Here is a 24,328-nt window from a genome sequence, read left to right as displayed (position 1 = left end):
CATACAAATGGAAAAGGTACACATCATGGTGCACTTCTCAGTGCCTTGATCCCCTTTCCTGTCCAATCTCTAAGTTCTTGGACTATTTATGGCACCTATCAGAATCCGGTCTAAAGACCTCTTCCATTAGGATGCATGTCAGTGCGGTAGCCACCTTCCATAAAGGTATAGAGGGTGTCCCTATTTCAGTACAACCCCTGGTGACACGCTTTCTTAAAGGCTTGCTCCATCTGAAGCCACCCTTACGTCCTCCGGCCCCATCTTGGGACCTTAATCTGGTTCTTGGTCGTCTTATGAAACCTCCTTTCGAACCTCTGCACTCCTGTGAATTGAAGTATCTCACATGGAAAGTATTATTCCTGTTGGCTATTACTTCAGCTCGCAGGGTTAGTGAGTTACAGGCCTTAGTCACCTATCCGCCTTACACTAAACTCCTGCAGGACAGGGCGGTACTCCGCACTCACCCTAAATTTTTACCCAAGGTAGTTTCTGAATTTCATATCAATCAATCCATCATACTACCTATCTTTTTTCCCAGGCCCCATTCCAACTCTGGGGAACAGACTCTGCATACCCTAGACTGTAAACGAGCTCTAGCGTTTTATCTAGACCGTACAGTTGCTCACAGAAAGAGTACTCAATTGTTTGTCTCCTTCCATCCTAACAAGTTAGGACAACCTGTGGGTAAGCAGGCTCTTTCCTCCTGGTTGGCGGACTGCATTTCCTTCTGTTATCAGCAAGCTGGCATTCCTTTCCAAGACCGTGTCAAAGCACACTCTGTGAGGGCCATGGCGACTTCAGTGGCACACCTTCGATCGGTGCCGCTTCCTGACATCTGTAAGGCTGCAACCTGGAGTTCTCTCCATACCTTTGCAGCCCACTATTGTTTGGACAAAGCTGGAAGACAAGACTCCATCTTCGGCCAATCTGTCTTGCGTAACCTTTTTCCAACATGATGTACCAACACCCTTCCACCTTCCAAGTAGGGTGCGGATGCCCTTTCCCAAATTCCACCCCAGTTGTTGTGCCTGTTGCACATCGTTGGGTACAATTGGTGCAGGTCAGGACATCCTCAGCTCGGTACTCACCCATTTGTGAGGACAACCATCCTGCTTGTCCTGTGAGAAAGCAAATGTTGCTTACCTGATGTAACAGGTGTTCTCACAGGACAGCAGGATGTTAGTCCTCACGAAACCCGCCCGCCACCCCGCGGTGTTGGGTTCGTTTTATTTTTACTTTCTAGGCACTGCCTGTAGCTTTGAAAATCAGACTGAAGGGAGACCCCTGCTGGCTGCAGGGTCAGTGCCTTGCTGGGCATGCCCAGTAGGGGCCAGTCAAAGTTCTGTTAAACTTTGACAGAAGTTTTCCGTGGTGGGCTCCATCCTCGATGTCACCCATTTGTGAGGACTAACATCCTGCTGTCCTGTGAGAACACCTGTTACATCAGGTAAGCAACATTTGCTTTCAAGGTGCGGTCTCACCATGTAGTGATATAGAGGCATTATGACATTTTCCATTTTATTCACCATTCCCTTCCTAATAATTCCTAACATTCTATTTGCTTTTTTTGACTCCTGCAGCACACTGAGCCGACGATTTCAAAGTATTATCCACTATGATGCCTAGATCTTTTTCCTGGGTGGTAGCTCCTAATATGGAACCTAACATCCTGTAACTATAGCAAGGGTAGTTTTTCTCCATATAGTCAACACCTTGCACTTGTCCACATTAAATTTCATCTGCCATTTGTATGCCCAATCTTCCAGTCTTGCAAGGTCCTCCTGCAATGTATCACAATCTGCTTGTGATTTAACTACTCTGAATAATTTTGTATCATCTGCAAATTTTGTGACTTCACTCATCTTATTCCTTTCCAGATCTTTTATATATGTGTATATATATATATATATATATTGAAAAGCACCGGTCCAAGTACAGATTCCTGAGGCCCTCCACTGTTTACCCTTTTCCACTGAGAAAATTGACCATTTAATCCTACTATCTGTTTCTTGTCTTTTAGCCAGTTTGTAATCCACGAAAGGACATCACCTCTTATCCCATAACTTTTTAGTTTTCTTAGAAGCCTCTCATAAGAGACTTTGTCAAACGCCTTCTGGAAATCCAAATACTCTACATCTACCGGTTCACCTTTATCCACATGTTTCTTAACCCCTTCAAAAAAATGAAGCAGATTTGTGAGGCAAGTCTTCCCTTGGGTAGATCCATGTTGACTGTGTTCTATTAAGCCATGTCTTTAAGGGAGATCACGTGATGTCTTGAGAGGGATGGATGTAGCTCTCCCTCTCGGGTCCTGTTTCAGGCCTCAAGCCCCATCCTCTCACAACGTTTCACAGCTGGCCCAATTCGGCAAAGTGAGTAGCTTTTAAGGGACCTCTTTTTTTCGATTCCCATGGCTTCCTGGACGGCTAAGAAGGAACGGGAGAGGGACAAGGCGCATCACGCTGACACCCCCCGCCAGAGGACAACACAGGACCTGCCGAGATGGCGCAGCCGGCAGCGATTCAAGAAATTAAGGTGGCCGTGGTAGAATCGCTAGCGCCTGAATTTAAAAAAAATTTCGGTGCAACTATTAGAACTTTCAGGCGCCCTGGCTGGATTTGAGGCACAAATCAGGGAGGTGGAACACCACGTTTCTGAGAACCAAAATGGCCTCGCGGCAGCTCAGCAGAAAATCGCACGGCTCCAATTCTCCATGTTAAAACATGCAGCGCGCATAGATGACCTTGTGAATGGATCTCATTGCTCCAATCTAAGGTTTGTGGGCCTGTCGGAGACTATTGAGGAAGCGGGTCTCTCTGGCTTCGTAGAAGCATGGCTCCTGAAAGAACTTTGCTTTTCCTGAAACACGGCCCGCTCCGCGTGGATCGTGCGCATCAGCTGGGGCCTCGGAGACCGTCAGCAGACCGGCCCCAGGTGGTTATTGCTAAGATTTTGAACTTCGCCCATAAAGTGGAAATTCTGCGCAGCATGCGAGCGGGGAAGCCTTTAACATATAATAATAATAATATAAAGATACAGGTCTTCCAGGACTTCTCTGCTGCGCTGGTGGCGCAGCGGAGGGCCCTTGCTCCTGCCTGCAGCAAGCTTTTTGTATTGGGGGTCCGTGCAGTCCTTGGGTATCTTGCCAAGGTGCGTGTACAGACCTCGAATAGGGTGTGCTGGTTCACTGACCCCGAAGAGCTCCAGCGTTTTGTGGAGGAGAAGGACCAGGAGAAATCTGGATCTGCTTCCACTGACCAGTAGAGAGAAGATTAATATTTTTGTTTTATTCTTTTTCTGGTACTGCTTGATTACGCTTCCCTGCGTCCGGCTGGACACTGGCAGCCATGCTGGCCAGCTAGGGGTTTTACTAGTGGGGGTTTTTTCTGAGTGGACCTGTCGATGGACCTTCACTAACAAATCTATTGGGTAATGTGAACCCAGTTGTGGACGCTGTTTTTTTTTTTTTTGTTTGTTTTATGGAGGAGATATCCTTTCTTTCTGGGTTGAACAGATTCCTTTTGCTTGGTTGTGATGTTGTGGTTTCAAGCGAGGAACACCTGGAGCGGGTCTGGATGTTTCTTTTTCTACCCTCTTGGGGGACTTTTTGCAAGCCTTAATGTTTTGGTTACTGCGGAAGCCATGTTTCTCACTTATTGTCTGACATCCCCCATGTCTTGAAGGATGGGGTTCATGTTCACATTCTATGTCCTGAATGGGTTGTTAAGCTGTTTAATTCTGACAATAGTGAATGGGGCTGGGTTTCGAGATGGAGCCCAGCATGTTGGGTGGTGATCTCCGGTACCCTATGGGGTATTTTGATGGTAGTGGGTCAAGGGGGGGAGGCTCACCATATCTGGATCCCTGGGCGTTTGGTTTGGTTTGGTTTCTTTTGGGGGTCAGGTTTCATATGTGTGTCACTTTGCCTGGTAGACGGTGAGGCCCCAGCTGGGAGGGTCTCCCTTTCGATTCGTTATATACTCTGTTGTATTGTCTTATGCCTTCAGGCAAATAGATATCTCAGAATGGTTCTAGAATAGTCTAATGGAATGTATGTGGCATACACTCGCCTATTAAACGGACCAAGATTTTGGCGGCTTTAAGGAGGCAGTCTGCCGATTTATAGCCATTTTACAAGAAACACATCTCATGGACCTGGAGCATAAGAAGCTTTGTCAGATTTGGGTTGGAACAATGTATTTTGCCTCAGCAAACACTAAATCTGCGGGGATTGCCATTTTGATCCATTAAAAAGTATCTTTCATGGTCCAGAAAGAAATCAGAGACCCCCATGGGCCGATGCCTTGTCCTTGTGGCAGAGCTAAATAGGAATCCTCTGGTCCTCTGTAACTTGTTTGCCCCCCAACTATGACCCGTTTTTTGTTTTTGTTTTTTTTTTAGGGACCTATATGGCATACTTTTGCCTTATGTTTCACATACACTGTTGGTGGGGGAGGATTTTAATGCGGTCAAGGATTCTACTGGGAGGAGGCCCAGTAAGGGGATAGCATTTTTCGAACAGTCCCTTCATTTGGTCGATACCTGGAGAACGTTACATCCCTCAGAGATGGATTTCACTCATGTCTCTAGAGCTCATGCATCTCATTCCAGGATTGATTTTATGCTGGTTCCTGAACATACCCAGATCAGTCCAGAAAAGTGGGTTGTGTATCCCTACCAGCAGGTGGAGTCAGAGAACAATTAGAACTTTGGGCACTGCTACATAACGAGAGTGCCACCTGCAGTCCCTCAGTATTTCTCTAACTCCAGCGGGTGGTACAGATGCACACCTGCAGTCTTTAGTTATATTTTTATTTAGTTAGTTTGAATTTAATTTTTTTGGTTTACGGTCACTTCCTGAGGTGTTAGGTGCCTTTGTGGGCCATCCCTCAGTAGAAGCCGGTCGTCCGGGGAATTGGATATTCCTGTCAGGGGTTCGCCTGCCACAGTTCGGTGTCTGACGACCAGGGGCTCCCGCTAGTCACCACCGTCTCTGCTATAGCTGCTCCCTTGTCTCCTGCAACAGCTTTTCTCTGTGTCTTGGTAAAGTTTAATTAAAAAAAAAAAAAAAAAAAGCTGTTTTCACTGCGGCTGACTGTCTGACTTCAGTGCTGAGGTAAGGAGAGGTGCAGGAGGGACTGGGTCTTTTAAGGCCGGCCGGGGAAGCTGTCAGCAGTGTTTCCCTCAGCTCCCGGGGCTCCGGGCCCTTTCCTGAGGGCAAGGGTGAGTTTTTCTCCGTGTGCCTTGTTTACTTGCCGCTTCCCTGTTGGGGGCCTTGCGATTTCACTATAGACAGGCTCCTCTCCAGTGGCACGGCTGCGCGCGTTTTTTTTCTCCTAAGCCGGTAGTCTCTTAGCCTGCAGCACAAAAAGTTTGTTTTTCTGGCCCTGCCTGTCTGAAATTTTCTCCGCGTCACGGCACCGAGCGTTTCTTTTTTAATCGCGCCCTTTTTCTATTTCTCTTCAGACTATCAGCGTGCTGCTGCAGATGGAACCAAAAACAGAATTGCAGACCTGCTGCGCATGTGGGTCACGCGGCCAGGCATTAAATGCGGCCTCCTTATGCGCAGCGTGTTCCCCGGGGTTAGAGGGCTCTTCAGGGCTGCTTGCCTCCTCCCTCGGGGAGGGAACATCTGTCTCGCCTTCGGCTTCGCGGGAAGAGGATTCTCCGCCTGTTCTAGCCCCGGTGAGGGAAGACCTCACCGGGGGAACTGATGATATCACCCTAGCCAACTCTGCAGTGGGGGAGGGGGACCCAGAGGGGTTTTCCCCAGAATTTGTCCTTCTTATGCACCAGGCTTTCCTGGCAAGGAAACGCTCGGCAGTAAAGCGACCCAGTCTCCTGGGGGCAGGTTCGGACGCGTCTGAGAAAAGAGGTCGGGGTATGAACCCTCGTCAGCGCCTCTCTGATCAGGCTCACCCCAAGGGATTCTCCCCAGGGTACGCAAGATCCGATCCCAGGGTCTGGGGCGACACTGGCTTCTAGGGTAGTAGGGGCGGCAGACCCGGATCCGCGGCCGGATCAGGCTGATGTGGATACTGATGATCCGGATGAGCCAGATGACCCTCCTGCAGAGGGGGATGACCCCAACATGGTGCGTTTGTTCAAGCGGGATGAGTTAAGACCCCTTATTCCCCAGGTCCTTGAAGTTCTGGGACTTAAGGTTTCTCAAGAAGAGTCTGACAATGAGGGCATCAATCCAGTCCTCGACAGCATTAGGGGTCCCACAACATCCTTTCCTCTGCCTAAGAAGGGTCACAAACTAGTGACCCGGGAGTGGGAGACTCTGGATTCCCGCTTGAAGGTGGGCAGAGCTATGGTGAAACTGTACCCATTATCGTCTAATGTTTTGGATTTACTGAAGATTCCAAAGGTGGACACCGCAGTCTTGGCAGTAACGAAAAAGGCCACTATCCCGGTTGCTGGGGCGGATGCCCTTAAGGATATGCAGGACCGCAAGCTGGAGATCCAGTTGAAGCGAGCATTCGAGGTTGCCACGCTAAGCCTTCGGTTTGCACTAGCCTCATGCAGAGGGCCTGTCTGTGTTGGGTCCAGGAGTCTGCTGCCTGGGCCGGTATGGGCGACAGTGGGGCTCTGCAGTCCGACTGCCTAGAAGCAGGCATCGCTTATGTTGCAGATGCTTTGTATGATCTGGTGAGGACCTCTGCAAGAGGTATGGTGTCCTTGGTGTCAGTACATCGTCTCCTCTGGCTGCGAAATTGGGCAGCGGATTTGTCCTCCAAGTCCTAGTTTTGTAATCTACCCTTTAAGGGCAAGCTCCTGTTTGGGGAGGATCTGGATCAGCTAGTAAAGCTGCTTGCCGAATCCAAGGGCAATCAGTTGCTGGAAGATAAAGATCTTCTAAGAAAGTCTTCCCTCCTCTAGCTAGGTTTTGGGACTGTCGCCGCTTCAGAGCAGGTAGATACTCTGCACCTTTTGCTTCTAAACCTGCTTTGGGGCGCCAGCAGTCCTTTCGAGGGGGTTGCCGACCCGGAAGAGATTTGGGACATCTTGGTGCAGGAAGTAATAAAAACCCCCAATGAAGCCACGAGCACCCATTCCGTCGTCGAAACTGAGGCAGATTTTCCAACTTTTACACGGAATGAGCAAGAATTACATCAGACCGCTGGGTCTAAGAAGTGTTCAAAGACAGGTATGCACTGGAGTTCTCGCGCCCGCTCCGGGAGGTTTTTGTGGAGTCTCGAGTGGCCTCAAGTCTCAAGCAAGAGGCGGTCCAGGTGACTCCACAACGTCTTCTCGAGCTCAAAGCTATTGTCCCAATTCCAGAGGCTCAACAGGGACGAGGTCGGTACTCCGTGTACTTTGTGGTCCCCCAGAAGGAGCGCACGTTTTGGCCCATCCTTGATCTGCAGAAGGTGAACTGTTGCCTTCGGGTTCCTCGCTTTGATATGGAAAACCTGAGGACAGTGATGGCCGTGGTTCAAAATGGGAATTTCTCGCTTCTCTGGACCTCACGGAGGCGTATTTACACATTCCGATATGGCTGAATCACCAGAGGTTTCTGTGATTCAAGGTCTTGGGACAACACTTCCAATTTCGAGCCCTCCCATTTCATCTCGCAACAGCTCCTCGCATGTTCACCAAGGTGATAGTGGTGGTGGTGGCCTTCCTTCATCAGGAAGGGAATCTTGGTCCACCCACACCTGGACGACTGGTTGATTCGCGCGAAGTCTCGGGAGGACTGCGAGAGATCGGTGCACATGGTAATGTTCACATTGCGATTCCCTAGGTTGGGTAATCAATGTGCAGAAGTCACTTGGAACCCACTCAGAAGTTGATTTATCTCGGAGCACAATTCGATATCTTGCTGGGCAAAGTGTTTCTAGCGGCGGACCGAATAGGGAAATTGCAGGAACAAATACATTCCCTTCTTTGAAGGAACAATCCCACAGTGTGGCATCATCTTTAGGACCTGGGCTCCATGGCTTCAACCTTGGACTTGGTTCCTTGGGCGTTCGCTCACTTAAGACCTTTACAGCGTGCGCTTTTGTCTCGCTGGAGCCTGGTGTTGGAGCAATTCCATCTACCAATGCCTCTACTTCCGGAATCCAGAGCTAGTCTGTCATGGTGGCTGTCACTGGACAATCTGGAACAGGGGGTGGATTTGGACACTCCGAATTGGCTGATAATCTCCACCGATGCCAGCCTCTCAGGTTGGGGGGCGGTGTGTGCAGACAGGTTCGCCCAAGGGCTCTGGTCAGCGATGGAAAGATCCTGGTCCATAAACCAGCTCGAGACCAGGGCTGTACGTCTGGCCCTGTGGGCGAATGGTGCGAGTCTTCTCAGACAATGCGACAACAGTGTCGTACATCAACCAGCAAGGCGGGACTCGAAGTCCCGCCGTAGCACTGGAGGCACGTCTTCTGTTCACCTGAGCGGAGCACCATCTCGAGGGCATTGCTGCATCCCATGTCGCAGGAGTAGAGAATGTGCAAGCTGATTATCTCAGCCGTCAGCAACTAGACCCAGGGGAATGGGAGCTATCTCTCGAGGCATGGAATCTCATTTGCGCCAGATGGGGAACTCCTTAGCTGGATCTGATTGCAATACAAGCCAACACAAAAACAGTTCGTTTTTTCAGCTGTCGCCGAGAACAGGGCTCAGTGGGCATAGACGCTCTCGTGTGTCCTTGGCCCTTGAGGATTCTTTTGTATGCCTTCCCACCCTGGCCCCTCATAGGTCAGCTTCTCCATCGCATAGAGCGGCACCCGGGAAGGGTGATTCTGGTGGCGCCGGAGTGTCCATGTCGTCCGGGGTTCGCGGATCTGGTACGCTTGGCTCTAGGGGGTCCACTTCAGCTGGCTCATCTAACGCATCTGCTCCATCAGGGGCCCATATTTTCGGATCAGGAGGATCACTTCTCTCTCACGGCTTGGCTTTTGAGAGGCGACGTTTACGCTTGAGGAGTTATTCAGAATAAGTCATTTCCACCCTCCTACAGGCCTATGTGAGAGTATGGAAGCTTTGAGACGTGGTGTCATCAGCATTCCTGCAACCCTTTAGCGGTGCATGTTCTTTGGGTGCTTGACTTTCTGCAACAGGGCCTCGCTAAGGGCTTGGCGTTCAGTTCCCTTCGTGTACAAGTTGCAGCTCTAGGTGCCTTGCAGGGAAATTTTGATGGCTGTTCGCTGGCAGCGCATCTGGATATTGCTCGGTTTCTTAAGGGGGTCAAACATTTGCGCCCTCCCATCCGTTCGGCGTGTCCGGATTGGAGTTTGAATTTAGTCCTGCGAGTTCTATGTGGCGCTCCTTTCGAGCCTCTTCGTGGAGTTTCCCTGAAAGATCTGACTTTGAAAACGGTGTTTTTGGTGGCCATTTGCTCGGCCCGTTGGATCTGAGTTGCAGGCGCTGTCTTGTAGGGATCCTTTTCTTCGGATTTACAACGATCAGGTACCGTTACGTACGGTTCCGTCCTTTGTCCCTAAGGTGGTTTCAGCCTTTCACGTCAAACTGTGGAGCTTCCGGGGTTCCCTAACTGGTCCCGGGAGTCTTCTCAGAACAGAGACCTTCATCTTTTGGATGTGCGGCGTGCCTTATTGCGTTATCTGGAGGTTACCAATGACTTCAGATGTTCTGATCATTTGTTCGTTCTCTTTGGTGGTCCAAAGAAGGGGGACAAAGTGTCAAAGGCGACCATATCTCGGTGGATTAAGGAAGCCATTTGCGTGGCATACATAGCCCGAGGGCGTCAGGTGCCTTTAGGTCTCAGATCTCATTCCACTAGGGCTCAGGCTACCTCCTGGGCAGAGTGTCAGTTACTGTCGCCTTAGGAGACCTGTAGAGCAGTGGTGTGGTCGTCTATTCACACTTTTATGAAACATTACCAATTGGATGTTAAGGCTGAAGAACTGTCCTTTGGGGAGAGTGTGTTTTGTGCAGGTCTTTCGGGCTCCCGCCCAGTGTAGGGTGGCTTAGGTACATCCCACTTTTCTGTACTGATCTGGATATGTTCAGGAAATGAAAATTGGTTCTTACCTGCTAATTTTCGTTCCTGTAATACCACAGATCAGTCCAGAGGCCCACCCCTTTCTTCAGATACCGAAAGACTGTTTTGGTCAGAACCTGCTTAAGTTTTTTATCATTGAAGCTCCTTTTTTGCAGACATGATTCATGGAGCAGTTTTTTAGTAGTTGTTCGGTCTGGTTTTGCCAGCGTTGAAGTGGTAGTCTGGAAATTTGGTTGGATGCTAACCTTTGTTATTTAGTTCTATTAGCATTGGCTTGGGGACAGGTCAATACTGAGTTGATTGCAGGTGGCACTCTCGTTATGTAGCAGTGCCCAAAGTTCTAATTGTTCTCTGACTCCACCTGCTGGTAGGGATACACAACCCACTTTTCTGGACTGATTTGTGGTATTACAGGAATGAAAATTAGCAGGTAAGAACCAATTTTCATTTAGCACGCGTGCTTTTTCCAAAATTGCAGATACGGGCATTGGAGAGAGAGTAAACTCTGACCACGCGCTGGTTTGGCTTGATTTTTTGGACACTTCCTCTTTTCTTTTTCAGCCTCTCTGGCGATAGCCTTATTTTTTTGGCTGAGGATGTTGCCTTCCAGGCTCATTTGCGAACTAAGTGGTCAGAGTACTTGTCTTTTAATAGCCAACAAATGGACTCTCCTGTACTGTTTTGGTGCTGCCAAGGCGGTCCTCCGGGGCGATATTTCTTAATTGGCCCACCGCAAAAAGACCATGGACCGGCGTCTGTTGGCTCTTACTGCGCAGGTACACCGGGTTCAGCAAGTGGTTAGTGGAGCCCATACTCCGGTGAATAGGGAGCGCTATATGTCTATTCAAATTGCCCTCAAACCTTTAATACATCAGAGGACTCAAAAGAGCCTGGCTGATTATCAATTCAAACCTTTCCAGTATAGTAATAAATCTGGGAAAATGCTGGCGAATTTGGTCCGATCTGCATGGGGGCCTAGGCATGTGGAAGCTCTCCGTGACTCCTCAGGCCAGGTGCTAAATGACACCTCAGCTATTGCGGCCGCTTTTAGACATTACTGTTCAGTGCTTTATGCCTCTGAGGGGGGGGACCCGACGAGGGTTTTGCCAATTTTATGGCACAACGGTTATTACTTTGCTTATCGCCTCAGCAACGGGATTATTTAAATGAACCTATTATCATGAATGAGGTCGTGCAAGTTATTCGTTGTGCTCCCCATCTCAAGGCGCCTGACCCAGATGGGTACATGGCTGAATTTTATAAGACATTGGTAGACGTTTTAGGCCCTCCATTAGCGCTGGCATATAATGAGCTGATTCGCTGGGGCGAATATCCCAAGCACACTAACTTAGCCCGTATTACCTTAATACCCAAGCCAGGTAAGGATCCTCTCTCCCCGGCCTCTTACCAGCCTATCTCATTCTTGAATTTTGACCAAAAATTGATGGCCAAAATATTGGCTGCCCGTTTGGCCACAATACTACCTTTTTTGATTGCTCCAGGTCAAGTAGGTTTTGTGAGATGGCGGTACGCATTAACTAATATTAAACTGGTACTCAATGCTATGGCTCTCTGTGCAAGAGTGGCAGCCCCTTACATGGTGGTAAGTTTTGACGCTGAGAAAGCGTTCGATAGAGTGGCGTGGAATTACTTATTTCAATGTTTGCATGATATGGGATTTGATGGGTTGTTTACTAAGGTGGTAGCCCTGTTGTACAGTAAACCGATGGTTTCGATTATTGTTAATGGTACCAGGTAAGATCCCTTTTACATCCACAGATGGACGAGGCAAGGGTGCCCTTTTTTCTCCATTGCTTTTTATCCTAACCTTAGAGCCCTTTTCCCGTCAATAGCAGGGCTGAATTAGCCATGCTGTCTGGGAAGCGTCGTGACCCAATGTAGGCGGAGTCTCCTCAGCTAGTAACAGAGGTTTGACTCTGCGGCTGTTCTAAAATATCCCTGTAAATGTGTAATAAAATTTGAAGGGAAGATTTTTTTCATCATTTTTTTTCTCATTTTTTCATTGAATCGAATCCCAGATGGCTTCCAAGCCGTCGGGATTCAAATATTGCCAATGTGGCAAAATTATGTCCTTAACGGATGGACATAATTACTGCTACCTGTGCCTAGGCCCGGAACATGACCAATCGTCATGTAGAGACTGCGGCCGCGTGTCTCCCCGGGCCCAGCGCGATAGGGCTCCATCGATTCATCGCCGGGACCGGCAAAGTCGGGTAAGGCCCATAGAAAAAGGGCTTCATCAGTTGACCCCTCTGCAGTATGCTGTAATCTCTCATCGGGATCCCAGAAGCCGAACCTACACTTAAAGCAAGTCGGGGCTCCGACATCTGAGGGTGCGACGCAGGGGAAAGGAGATGCGTCGAAGGGTGTCAGGCCTTCTAAGCCTAAAGAACCCCTCCATTCGGCATCGAAGCAACGGGCGCATTGTGCTTCCACGATGCAACCCGCTTCTACATCGCACGGCATATCCAAGTTGCACAACGCACTCAAGACGCACGAGCATCCATGACGCATGGGGGCAGATTCAACACACGGCGCATCCAAGCCGTACAACGCAGGTCCGAAGCATGGCGCATCTAAACCGCTGGGCGCAGATTCAAAGCACGACGCATCAAAAAAGGTTGCGTTGGACTTGAACCGGGGCGCATTTTTTCATCATAGTGCGGATGAAGTACACCATACTCCCAAGGAGAAAGGGGGATGACCGGTGCACAGCAAAGGTGCTCCTACGACGCAGACCTCGTCAGATCAAACATCTCTATTTTTAGAGAATACTCCTAAGAAAAGGTCTCAAAAAAGGAAACACCAAGAAGTTTCCCCCACTCCTTCTACATTGACGTGGAGATTCTTTCCACAGCAGAAATCTCTTCATCACTACAATCTATTGCAAGTGATCTCTCTCTCTCTCTCTCTCTCTCTCTTATATATGTCATCAAACTCCTTTGACTAAGAGATATCATTTGACTCCGATCATCAAGTCCACATCCCAAATTGTTGAAACTTCTCCAGCTCATTTTCCTTCAAAACATAAAAAGTCAGAGATATACATTCCTCCGCAGGGAACACTTGCAGAATCTGCCATGTCAAAGATCTCAGAGGTGCTATCCTCTTTCTTTCAGGATTTGGAACAGGCTAACCAGTTACCTCCTGAGTCCCCTTCACTGGCTCCTATTCGACAAGAACCTTATTCAGAACTGGAATTTGAACCCACCAGCCCGGTTTCCCAAATTTCAATTGCTTCTTCTAACTCTTCGACAGGACTTCCTTCTGATTCCCCGGAGGGACCACCGCAACCCTATTCCCCCTCCCCCCCCCCCCCAAGAAGACTTAACCTAATCTAAGTTTATTGAAGAGGTGGGTACTTTCCTCCAAGTCCCAACAGGGAAAATACCAGACCCAAGGGCTGACATGATGGGAATTCTAAAGATATTCGAAGCCCCCGCTGAACCAACTGCCCTACCACCACATGATGTCTTACAGAATCTTCTTTTAAAAAATTGGAAGATTCCTTTTTCCACTACAGCAACTTCCAGAAAGATTGATATTAAATACAAAATACGGAATTCCTCCATTTATGAGACTCCTCAACTTCCCCTTCAATCTGTCTTCGCTCTTTCAAGGGCAAAACGCTCCAAACTTCATTCCAACGCCCCCACCAGTTAAAGAGAGTAAATGCTTGGATGACTTTGCAAAGAAGGTGTACCACTCCTCAATGTTAACCTCCAGGATTCAACATCACCAATTTTACACCACGCAGTACCTTTTTGAAACTCTGCAGAAATTGCGCCCACTTTGCATCTCAGAAGACAACACTCTTCCACAACCCTTTCTAGACCTAGAAGAAGGTCTTCGACATTTTCTCCGATCCATTTTTGAATCCTTTGAATCGACAACACGGGCTTCTGCTACGGCCATCGCTGCCAGGCGTCTTGCATGGCTCAAAGTCAGTGCTATTCGAACAGATGTCCATGAAAAACTAGCAGATATTCCATGTGTGGGAAACAATCTTTTTGGTGATCAATTTACAGATATGGTATCTCGTCTCAAGGAGCAATCTGCAGCAGTACAATCACTTACCTACACAGCAGAATCACAAAAACATCAACAGAGATATCAACCATTTTACCGTCGTCGGTATTACCCAAGGGCATATTCTCGGCCCTTTACTCAGTATAGACAACAACCATATACTTCTTCCAGGTCCACACCCCAGGCTGCGACAAGGGGAAGGCCTAGACAACAAAAAAGACACCGGCTGCACAACAAAAACAGCCATCGTCTTTTTGAGTATAATTCAGCCACCACCACCCCCAGATTTCATAGGAGGACGTCTTCAATTCTTCCTTGCCAATTAAGAATCCATTACCTCAGACCAATGGGTAATCAACATTATCAAAGAAGGTTACCAACTAAATTTCAAATCTATCCCACTCTTCCTCACAGATCTTCAATACGGACTGTACCCACTCATACAACATCCCTCAGGACAGAGTTAGCCAACCTGACCCTGCAGCATTCCATACAAACAATACCTCTTCATCTTCAGAATCAAGGATTCTATTCCCAATATTTCCTCATTCCAAAGAAATAAGGAGTAGGGATGTGAATCGTTTTAGGACGATTAAAATTATCGTCCGATAATTTTAATATCGTCTTAAACCGTTATGGAACACAATACAATACAGATTCTAACGATTTATCGTTATAAATCGTTAGAATCGTGAGCCGGCACACTAAAACCCCCTAAAACCCACCCCGACCCTTTAAATTAAATCCCCCCCCCTCCCGAACCCCCCCCCCAATAACTTAAATAACCTGCGGGTCCAGCGGCGGTCTGGAACGGCAGCGGTCCGGAACGGGCTCCTGCTCCTGAATCTTGTCGTCTTCAGCCGGCGCCATTTTCCAAAATGGCGCCGAAAAATGGCGGCGGCCATAGACGAAAAAGATTGGACGGCAGGAGGTCCTTCCGGACCCCCGCTGGACTTTTGGCAAGTCTCGTGGGGGTCAGGAGGCCCCCCACAAGCTGGCCAAAAGTTCCTGGAGGTCCAGCGGGGGTCAGGGAGCGATTTCCCGCCGCGAATCGTTTTCGTACGGAAAATGGCGCCGGCAGGAGATCGACTGCAGGAGGTCGTTCAGCGAGGGTTCCGGCGCCTCGCTGAACGACCTCCTGCAGTCGATCTCCTGCCGGCGCCATTTTCCGTACGAAAACGATTCGCGGCGGGGAAATCGCTCCCTGACCCCCGCTGGACCTCCAGGAACTTTTGGCCAGCTTGTGGGGGGCCTCCTGACCCCCACGAGACTTGCCAAAAGTCCAGCGGGGGTCCGGAAGGACCTCCTGCCGTCCAATCTTTTTCGTCTATGGCCGCCGCCATTTTTCGGCGCCATTTTGGAAAATGGCGCCGGCTGAAGACGACAAGATTCAGGAGCAGGAGCCCGTTCCGGACCGCTGCCGTTCCGGACCGCCGCTGGACCCGCAGGTTATTTAAGTTATTTGGGGGGGGGTTCGGGAGGGTGGGGGATTTAATTTAAAGGGTCGGGGGTGGGTTTTAGGGGGTTTTAATGTGCCGATTTTTCGATTTTTAACGACCCGCAGGTTATTTAAGTTATTTGGGGGGGGTTCGGGAGGGTGGGGGATTTAATTTAAAGGATCGGGGGTGGGTTTTAGGGGGTTTTAATGTGCCGGTTTTTCGATTTTTCGATTTTTAACGATTTTTAACGATATTTTACCCCCCCAAACGGCAACAATACGATTCCCTCCCCCTCCCAGCCGAAATCGATCGTTAAGACGATCGAGGACACGATTCACATCCCTAATAAGGAGGCCTCCGTCCTATCCTGGATCTCAGTCTCCTGAACCAACACATTCAGAGAGAAAAATTCAAGATGACCTCTCTCAAGAACATCCTACCTCTGTTACAACCCAACGATTGGGTTTGCTCCATCGACCTGAAGGATGCCTACTCCCATATCCCAATTCACCCTTCCTCTTGGCAATACCTCTGTTTTCAAATTCAGAATTCGCATTACCAATACAAAGTTCTCCCCTTTGGTCTTTCCTCAGCCCCCAGGGTATTCATGAAATGCCTAGCAGTGGTTGTGGCTCATCTCAGACAGATGTCGATCCAGATATTTCCTTACCTGGACAATTGGTTGATTGTGGCTTCCAATCCATCCACTCTCCAGGAGCACGCATTCCGCACCATCAATTGCCTTCAAACATTGGGATTCCTAATCAACTTTGAAAAATCCCAACTCCAGTCTACACAGATACTTCAGTTTATAGGTGCTCTCATCAATACGATAGAACAAAAAAGCATATCTCCCATCAGACAGAATGCACACTCTTGTGACTTTAGAAAACAGCCTAATTAACAAATGTCAAGCATCTGCACGCCAAATCCTTCAACTTCTGGGACACATGGCGGCAGCCATCTATGTAGTTCCCCCATGCCAAACTTCACAATGGGGACTAAAGACGCAGTGGTCTCAGTTTCTACAACCACTCAGTTCCAAGATTTGCATTACCATCTCAATAAAAGAGGACATTCGTTGGTGGCTCTCTCCTTCCCACCTATCGACGGGAGCCCCCTTCCATCTACCTCCACATCAGCTTGCACTCACTACGGACGCATCCAAGAAGGGTTGGTGTGCCCACCTAGGCGTCCTGAAGACACGAGGTCTCTGGTCTCCCCAAAAGTCTCAGTTCCAGATCAGTCTCTTAGAACTGCAAGCAATATGGAAAGCACTTCAAACCTTCTCCACTCAACTCCGCTGCTCAAACCTCATGGTGTATACCGACAACCAAGTGGCAATGTTTTACATAAACAAGGAAGGAGGGTACAGTTCTTGGATACTGTGTCAGGAAGCATTTTTCAAAAATGGGGGTTTCCATCAATAGATCTCTTCGCCACAGAAAGCAACAGACAAGTTCAAACCTTCTGCTCCATTTATCCCAGCAGCGTACAGTTGGCCCCCGATGCCTTCCTCATTCCATGGACAACAGGCTTGATGTATGCTTACCCTCCCATTCCACTAATTTCTCGGACAATTCAAAAGTGCATACAAGATGTGGGGGGACATGATACTCATCGCTCCAGCATGGCCAAGATAACCATGGTATGCGTATCTGATCCATCTTTCCATACGCCCACCAATACTACTTCAAAACCATCCACATCTTCTGACACAAGAAGGGGGCTCTCTTCTTCACCCGATGAATTAATCGCTTCATCTCACAGCATGGAGATTGAACGGCAGGTATTGAATCACCTTAATTTACCCACTGATGTGGAAGACATCCTCATAGCATCCAGGAAATCTTCCACCAGATGAAACTATACAGGCAAATGGCATCACTGTCTCACCTGGTGCAATCCTAGAAACATAAATCCTTTTTCTGCTATCGCTTCTCAATTACTACAGTATCTGCACACACTGTACGAAGCAGGTTTAGCTACCACTTCGGTCAGAGTACACATTAGTGCTATAGCGGCGTTTCATGACCAGCATCATGATTTGCCTATATCGAATCATCCATTAATATCTAGATTCATGAAAGGTATGTTATGACTTCGCCAGCCGGTGACTAAACCACCGGTACCATGGGATCTCAACGAAGTATTGGAACAGCTTATGCTACCACCCTTTGAACCAATGGACCAGCCACATAAAATATGTGACATGGAAAACTGTGTTTCTAGTGGCCATTACATCAGCACGGAGGGTCAGTGAACTCCAAGCATTGGTTCACTACTCCCCTTCTCTAGAATTTTAACATAAAGTAACTCTCTGACTTCACGCTACCTTTCTCCCAAAGGTGGTTTCCGCTTTTCATATAAATCAAACCATCACTCTCCCCATTTTTATGCCAAAGTCGCATGCCAATGACCGAGAGAAACTTTTACATACCCTAGACTGTAAAAGAGCTCTAGCATACTACAAACAAAAGACTCTGTGCACTTCTAGACACTCTCAGCAGTTCCTTTAACCCCAATGATCCGGGCCAACCTGTTTCAAAAAGGATTATAGCAGTTGGTTATCACAATGTATTCTATTTTGCTACAATAAATGTTCCATAAAACTTGAAGATAAGCCTAAGGCGCATCAGATACGTGCCACAGCAACATCAGTTGCCCACTTAAACAATGTTCCACTACTGGATATCTGCAAAGTGGCAACATGGTCCTCCATTTATACCTTCACAGGTCACTATTCCCTTCAACAACAGACGACCTCTGATGCAGCTCTAGGCACAGCAGTCTTATCAACTACACAAAAGCTATGAGACTGTCTACTACTTCAAGGGTTGCTGTCCAAACCTTCAAAAAAATTACACATGGCCACAACCGGGGAGCTTGGGACTCCCAGACAGCATGGCTAATTCAGCCCTGCTATCAATGGGAAAAAGCAAGTTTGCTTACCATAAACGGTATTTCTGTAGATAGCAGGATGAATTAGCCATGCGTTCCCTCCCTCCTCCCTAGACAGTCAACTACAACACACTAATCTACATTACCTCTCGCTTTGCTATAAAGAAACTGAGGAGAAGAGGGAACACTACCGTGCAGCCGCACAGAGTCAAAGCTCTGTTACTAGCTGAGGAGACTCTGCCTACCTCGGGTTGCGACGCTTCCCAGACAGCATGGCTAATTCATCCTGCTATCTATGGAAATACCGTTTACGGTAAGCAAACTTGCTTTTCTGCATTCCATCCAGGCACATAAGGAGGTCAGGGGGATTAAGTATCAGGATACCATCTTCAAATACGCAGCATTTGCAGATGATATGTTGGTCTTTGATGGAACCAAGGCACTCGCTGCCTCCACTGTTATGGTTGTTTTCTACTTTTGGCGCCTTTTCTGGTTTGAGGATAAATTGGGACAAATCAGAGGCCCTGATTGCCCCCGAGGAGTTAAAACACACATGGGGAGGGGATTTCCCTTTGCAGTGGGCATAAGAGTCCATTCGTTACCTGGGGATCTCCATATCTACTAACTTGACCCAGCTCTATCGTCTCAATATTCCCTGGGTTTTAGATCTTATGATGAGAAAATTACAGGCCTGGCGGGCTTTGCCGCTTTCTTTAGCGGGGCACATCAACCTCTTTAAAATGATCCTCCTCCCCAAGTGGTGGTATCTAATCCATAATTTGCCATTTCATTTTAAATACATGGACATGGCAACTCTAGACAGGGAGTTGCGCTCCTTCATTCGGTGAGGGAAGAAAGCCCGTATCCCCTTGCTCTGGCTTTAAGGAGCGATGGGGGTGGGGTGGTATGGGGGTCCCGGATCTAGCTAGTTATAACTTAGCAGGGAATTTACGGATTATTAGAGACTGGATACTGGGGCAATCGGCATTTATAAACATTTCTGCGGAAGAAGCGCTGGTGGCTCCCTTAGATCTGTGATATGTCCTACAGACTCCCACTCTAGGTCTGCCCGAATCCCTACAAAAGCACGTGCTCTTAGAGCCGATCCGCCACACGTGGTTTCGTATAACAAAATTATTGGGGATTCCCTGCGTGTGTGCCTATTTGCTTCCCATAAGGGGTAACACGGCATTTACCCCTGGATTGGACTCTTGGGCCTTTGACCTTTGGGTGACTAGGGGTATTTTCCAGTTGGGACATGTGCTAGATGGGGAGGGCCTGATCTTAACCTTTCCGGTTTTGAGGGAATTATAAGACCTTCCTAGTTCTCCGGTTTTTCCCTATTTACAGATCTGTCATTATATCTACTCCCTTCCCCTGGTGGAGCGCCAGCCGACCGTGTTTCAGGCCCGTGACACGCTTTTTTTGCTAGACAAAAATAGCGCAATCTCCTTATCGGCCTACTATAAAGGTCTCAGGAAATTACTGCGTGTGGATGTTTGCACAGTACTGGCGGAACGATGGAATAAAGATGGGCAGTTGACCCTTGCTTCCTCCACTCTGCAGGCATGTTTCAGGCACATGTCCACGATGACCACCAATATGTACTACCGGGAAATGCAGTTTAAATTCCTATATAGAGCTTTTATATCCCCTCATGTTATGTTTCTAGCCAAGCTGTCCCCATTGGCGTTGTGCGCTAAATGTATGGTGGCCCCGGGAACTTTATTTCATTTATTCTCGGACTGTCCTTGAATTCGGCATTTCTGGGGCCCTGTTTCGCAATATCTAGCTGACCTTTTGGACATGAATATTTCTTTCTCTCCTGAGGCGGTATTATTTGACCACGTCTCTCCCTCAACTATCCGGGGTGCAGCACCGCGTTGTTGATTCGGAAGGCTGGACTGGTGGGGAAACGCCTCATTCTAGTGCTCTGGAAGGATTTGGAAGCCCCTACCTTTTGGATGTGGAGGAACAGCCTGCACCATCTGATGCACATGGAACACATGGCATCTGCATCCTCTCCTGTTCTTAGGCGTGGATTCATGCTGATTTGGGACTGCTATCTTCAATCACTGCCACATCACTCCCGCAGTATCATTCTGATTGTCTGACTCTCTTATTTTTATGCATACCATAATGTAATATTTGATGAATTTCATTATTGATGTGAGTGAGCGGGGGGGGGGGGGGGAGGGTTTGGGGTGGGTCTCAGGGATGGTAAGTACTGCTATTGTGTACTATACATACAACAAAAGTACCATTTGTATTGTTGCTACCTGCGGAATTGCAGAGTGAACGCTCCCCAGGGATTGTTCTGTTTCTTTTGCACAATAAAAATTGTTCAAACTAAACCATGTCTCTATCTGGCTAACTTCACTGGCCTAATCTAGACACATGGATAGTTGGTCTTAGTGTAGCCATTTATGCCTACATCTGGAGCCAGCAAACCTTCTGCCCAGTCTTTTTTTTTTTTATTATAAATAAAAGTGCCCATCCCTCAATTCTCATAAAAGCAAGAAGTTCCCTGCCAGCCTCCCAATCTCATCTTTTCCCTTGCTCAGTTTCACAAAATAATCAAACCACTGGTCCCTCCTCCTGACAGCTACCCCTCCCCCCTTTTAGATGTTAGAACAGCAGGGTCTCCCACTCAGCTCCCTGGCTCCAGACTCTTGCCACCCCTCCCCCTGCATCTTTCTTCTGCCTCTCTGAAATCTGGACATACCATTCCTAAGGATCCCTGTCTTTACCGGAAGGGGGGGGGGGGGGGACGACAGGAGCACCCTCCTGCCAGCAATGCTGCTGAATAGTGCTGCTTACTGGCGTTGTTCAGCAGAGAGCAGTGCTGGCGTCTGTCCTGTCGGTGAAGGCGGGGACCCTGCATAATTGTAAGTGGAGATTCCGAGAAGGTGAAAGAGGACATGAGTCTGGTTCTTGGGGTGCTGGTGCGTGTATGTGCAGGAGACCTCACTTTTCTGACTTTGGTGGGGATTGAGTTGATCTGCGTGGTGGAAGAGGGGGCTTATTGTACCATCTGGATGCAAGGGTGAGGTTTAATTTTAGTAAGCTACTCAACAGCTAGATAGTTGGCTAAAATACAGCTGCTTAATTTGGTTTAAACCAATTTTCAGCCACAGCCCAGCTGGCTTGTGGCTGACAATTTTCTTAAACTTAGAGTGCTAAATTCATAGCCTACTATTTAGCACTTTCCTAGTACTAAAAGCCTTTGTCCTTTGTCCTTGTGTCTCAAAATGCACCGCAGCACTGAAATGTCTTGAATGTCTTCACATAACATCCTGTGTAGAAAGAGTATTTGTCTGCTTTAAACCTATAATGATCAGAACGTTCTCTATGTTCAGTATATTGAGCTTTGCTTGTACCCAGTAGTAACTGGAGCAGAGGTTTAGCATTCCAGAAGCTGCAGGGGTCACCCCCAATCTGTCCCAACATTAGTGGTTACCAGTTTCTCTCATCCGTATTCTCCTGTAACCTTCCTTCCTGTGTGGTGGTGAGTTGGGGTCTGCCAAGTTCCTAGTTGAGACATCACAATCACTCTTTCATCCTCCATAAATGGCCAGTTAATTAGTATTACAAATTTTTAGGTAAATATTTCTGTGCTTTTTTTTCCCTTGGAAACTTTTCCATTTCCGAAAATGAATTGTTTCACAAAATTCATTTGTAACAATGAATGGATGCCAGTGCAATATGAGGCAAGTTTGGCAATTTGAAGCTTTGAATTTTGTTTCAGTATAACATTTAAACCATCATTAAGAAGGCAGTTTTACAGCAGCCCATATAAGCATGAAGTCTGTCTGTAGAAAATGCACGTGGACATCGACCTGAATTTGGAATGGGCTTGCACATGCGTGCCCACTAGTTGAACTTGAAGGAAATGGCGGAATACAAAATGGTATAAATAAGTCCACTTTAAAATTTAGTAGGTATGCATGTACCCCTGCATGGCATACATGCCCACACCTGCCTTGGGAGCAGATGTAAACGTGGGCACCTGCGTTTATGGGCATTCTTTTGGAAATCAAGTAAAATACATAAATAGGTTTCCCCAACCCTGCCCCCAGAAACGCCTTTATATTACGCTTTTTGGCACTTCAGACCGGATTACATTCAGGTACTGTAGGTATTTCCCTATCCCCAGAGGGCTTAATATCTAATTTTGTACCTGAGGCAATGAAGGGTAAAGTGACTTGCCCAGGGTCACAAGGAGAGAGAGTGGGATTTGAGTTCTGATTTCTCTGGTTCATAGCCCGCTGCTCTAACCACTAAGCGGCTGCTCCACTCCTCTTATACACATTGCTCTTGGGGGATTTCTGTGCAAAAAAAATAAAAAATCTGCAGAAAGTTGTTACTTAAAGATGCAAAGTTTTAAATATTTTGAGCAGAATTTCCCTAGAAGGTCACTGTAAGTGTCTCTTGCACCCTCTCTCCCTACTCCCCTGGCCAGTCTCCTTTCATTTTGCTCTCTCAGGCCCCAACTCCTCCACCTACCACTATTTTTCTCCTCCCCTTCTAGGCTGAATTCCTTCTACTCTTATCTTCACTCCCAGAGTTTGACCCCTCTCTCAGTACTGATCCTCACACAGGCGCTCTCTCTCATGCTCCCACTCTCTAGTGCGCACACACACACCTCATACAGGCTCTTTTCTCTCTTGCACCCACACAGGCTCCCTTTCTCTCTTACGCATACACCCTCACACAGGCTACCTATGTCTCTCACGCACCCCTGCAGGACTGGCTCCCTTTCTGCTCACCCCCCCCCCCCCCCATACATAGGCTCACACACACACACCCCCTTCACACAGGCTCCCTCTCTCACAAACACCTTCACCTACATACAATCCCTTTTTCACACACACACACACACACACACACACACACACAAATACTCCTTCACAATCTCCTCACATAGGCTCCCTCTTTCTGGCATCCACACCCATGCACCCTCACACATGCTCACTCTTACTGAGGCCTGCACCATCTTGGCCGTGAGCGGGATGGCCTCCACTCGCAGCACGTCTGGGCCTGCTCCTTCTTTGCTGCGAGCGGGACTGCTTCCGCTCGAGGCACGCTTGGGCCTGCTTCATCTTCACTGTGAGAGGGCGGGTTCTTTTCATGGCACACCGGGGCCTGCCAAATTCTGCACAGAAAACAATTTCTGCATAGCTGCACAGGAGAGTAATTCTGTGCAAATTCTGCGTGCCACAATAGCGCAGGATTTCTCCAGGACTAGCACACGCGCACCGCACCATCACCGGGGCAATTTGTGTAAAACTCATTTACACGTGAAATCGTGATTTATACTTCCAAATGCGTTTGAAAATCAGTTCCTGAGTGTCTTTATTCATTTCTCCCTCCTAAACCAATATTTGTCTGACTTGGCTATTTGAAAAATTGAGATACAGTGTGGGACATTTTAATAGTGTTTTTATTTATTTTGTTTTTTTACTAAATACTATAGATCAGTTATATATGTGACTTTATGTACCTTGCCCTGAACTTTGGAAAGTATGGGAAATAAAGACTATAAAATACAATAAATATTGCAGAGTGAAACAAGTACTTGGCTGGGAGAGAACGCCAGCTCAGCATACAATGTTTTGATGAAGGATAAAAATACAGGGCCCAGTTTTTTTAAGTTATCAGAGTATATTACGTAGCCAGGTACAACTTATACAGCTAAGTTACAAGGCACATTCAGCGGCATGGCTATGCCACTGAATATCCCCGTACAAGCCGCTACTTAGCCAGATAAGTTGCAAGATATAATTTGTCTGATTAACTTAACCAGCTAAGAGTGAATATCGCTACTTATCCAGTTATATGTTGTGCCTCCTTGATCTGCCCACATTTTATCTGGATATTCAGAAAGCTGAACATAACCGGATTTTCAGTGGCTACTAGATAGCCAGATAAGTCCTACTTATTCTTTCAAAAGATAAGCCATTGTATTTAG

At 47.7% G+C, this 24,328-nt stretch overlaps 1 protein-coding gene across 12 annotated transcripts in view; it reads left to right on the top strand.

Moving 5' to 3' along the window:
- The window catches only part of SEC31A (SEC31 homolog A, COPII coat complex component), a 236,320-nt gene that overhangs the window by 18,093 nt on the left and 193,899 nt on the right, over positions 1–24,328 (top strand). The window lies entirely within an intron of this gene.

Source organism: Rhinatrema bivittatum, chromosome 1, assembly GCF_901001135.1.
Source record: "Rhinatrema bivittatum chromosome 1, aRhiBiv1.1, whole genome shotgun sequence".
Taxonomy (NCBI): Eukaryota; Metazoa; Chordata; class Amphibia; order Gymnophiona; family Rhinatrematidae; genus Rhinatrema; species Rhinatrema bivittatum.
The sequence above is the reverse complement of the archived record's forward strand: the minus strand, read 5'-3'. Positions and strand labels throughout refer to the sequence as shown.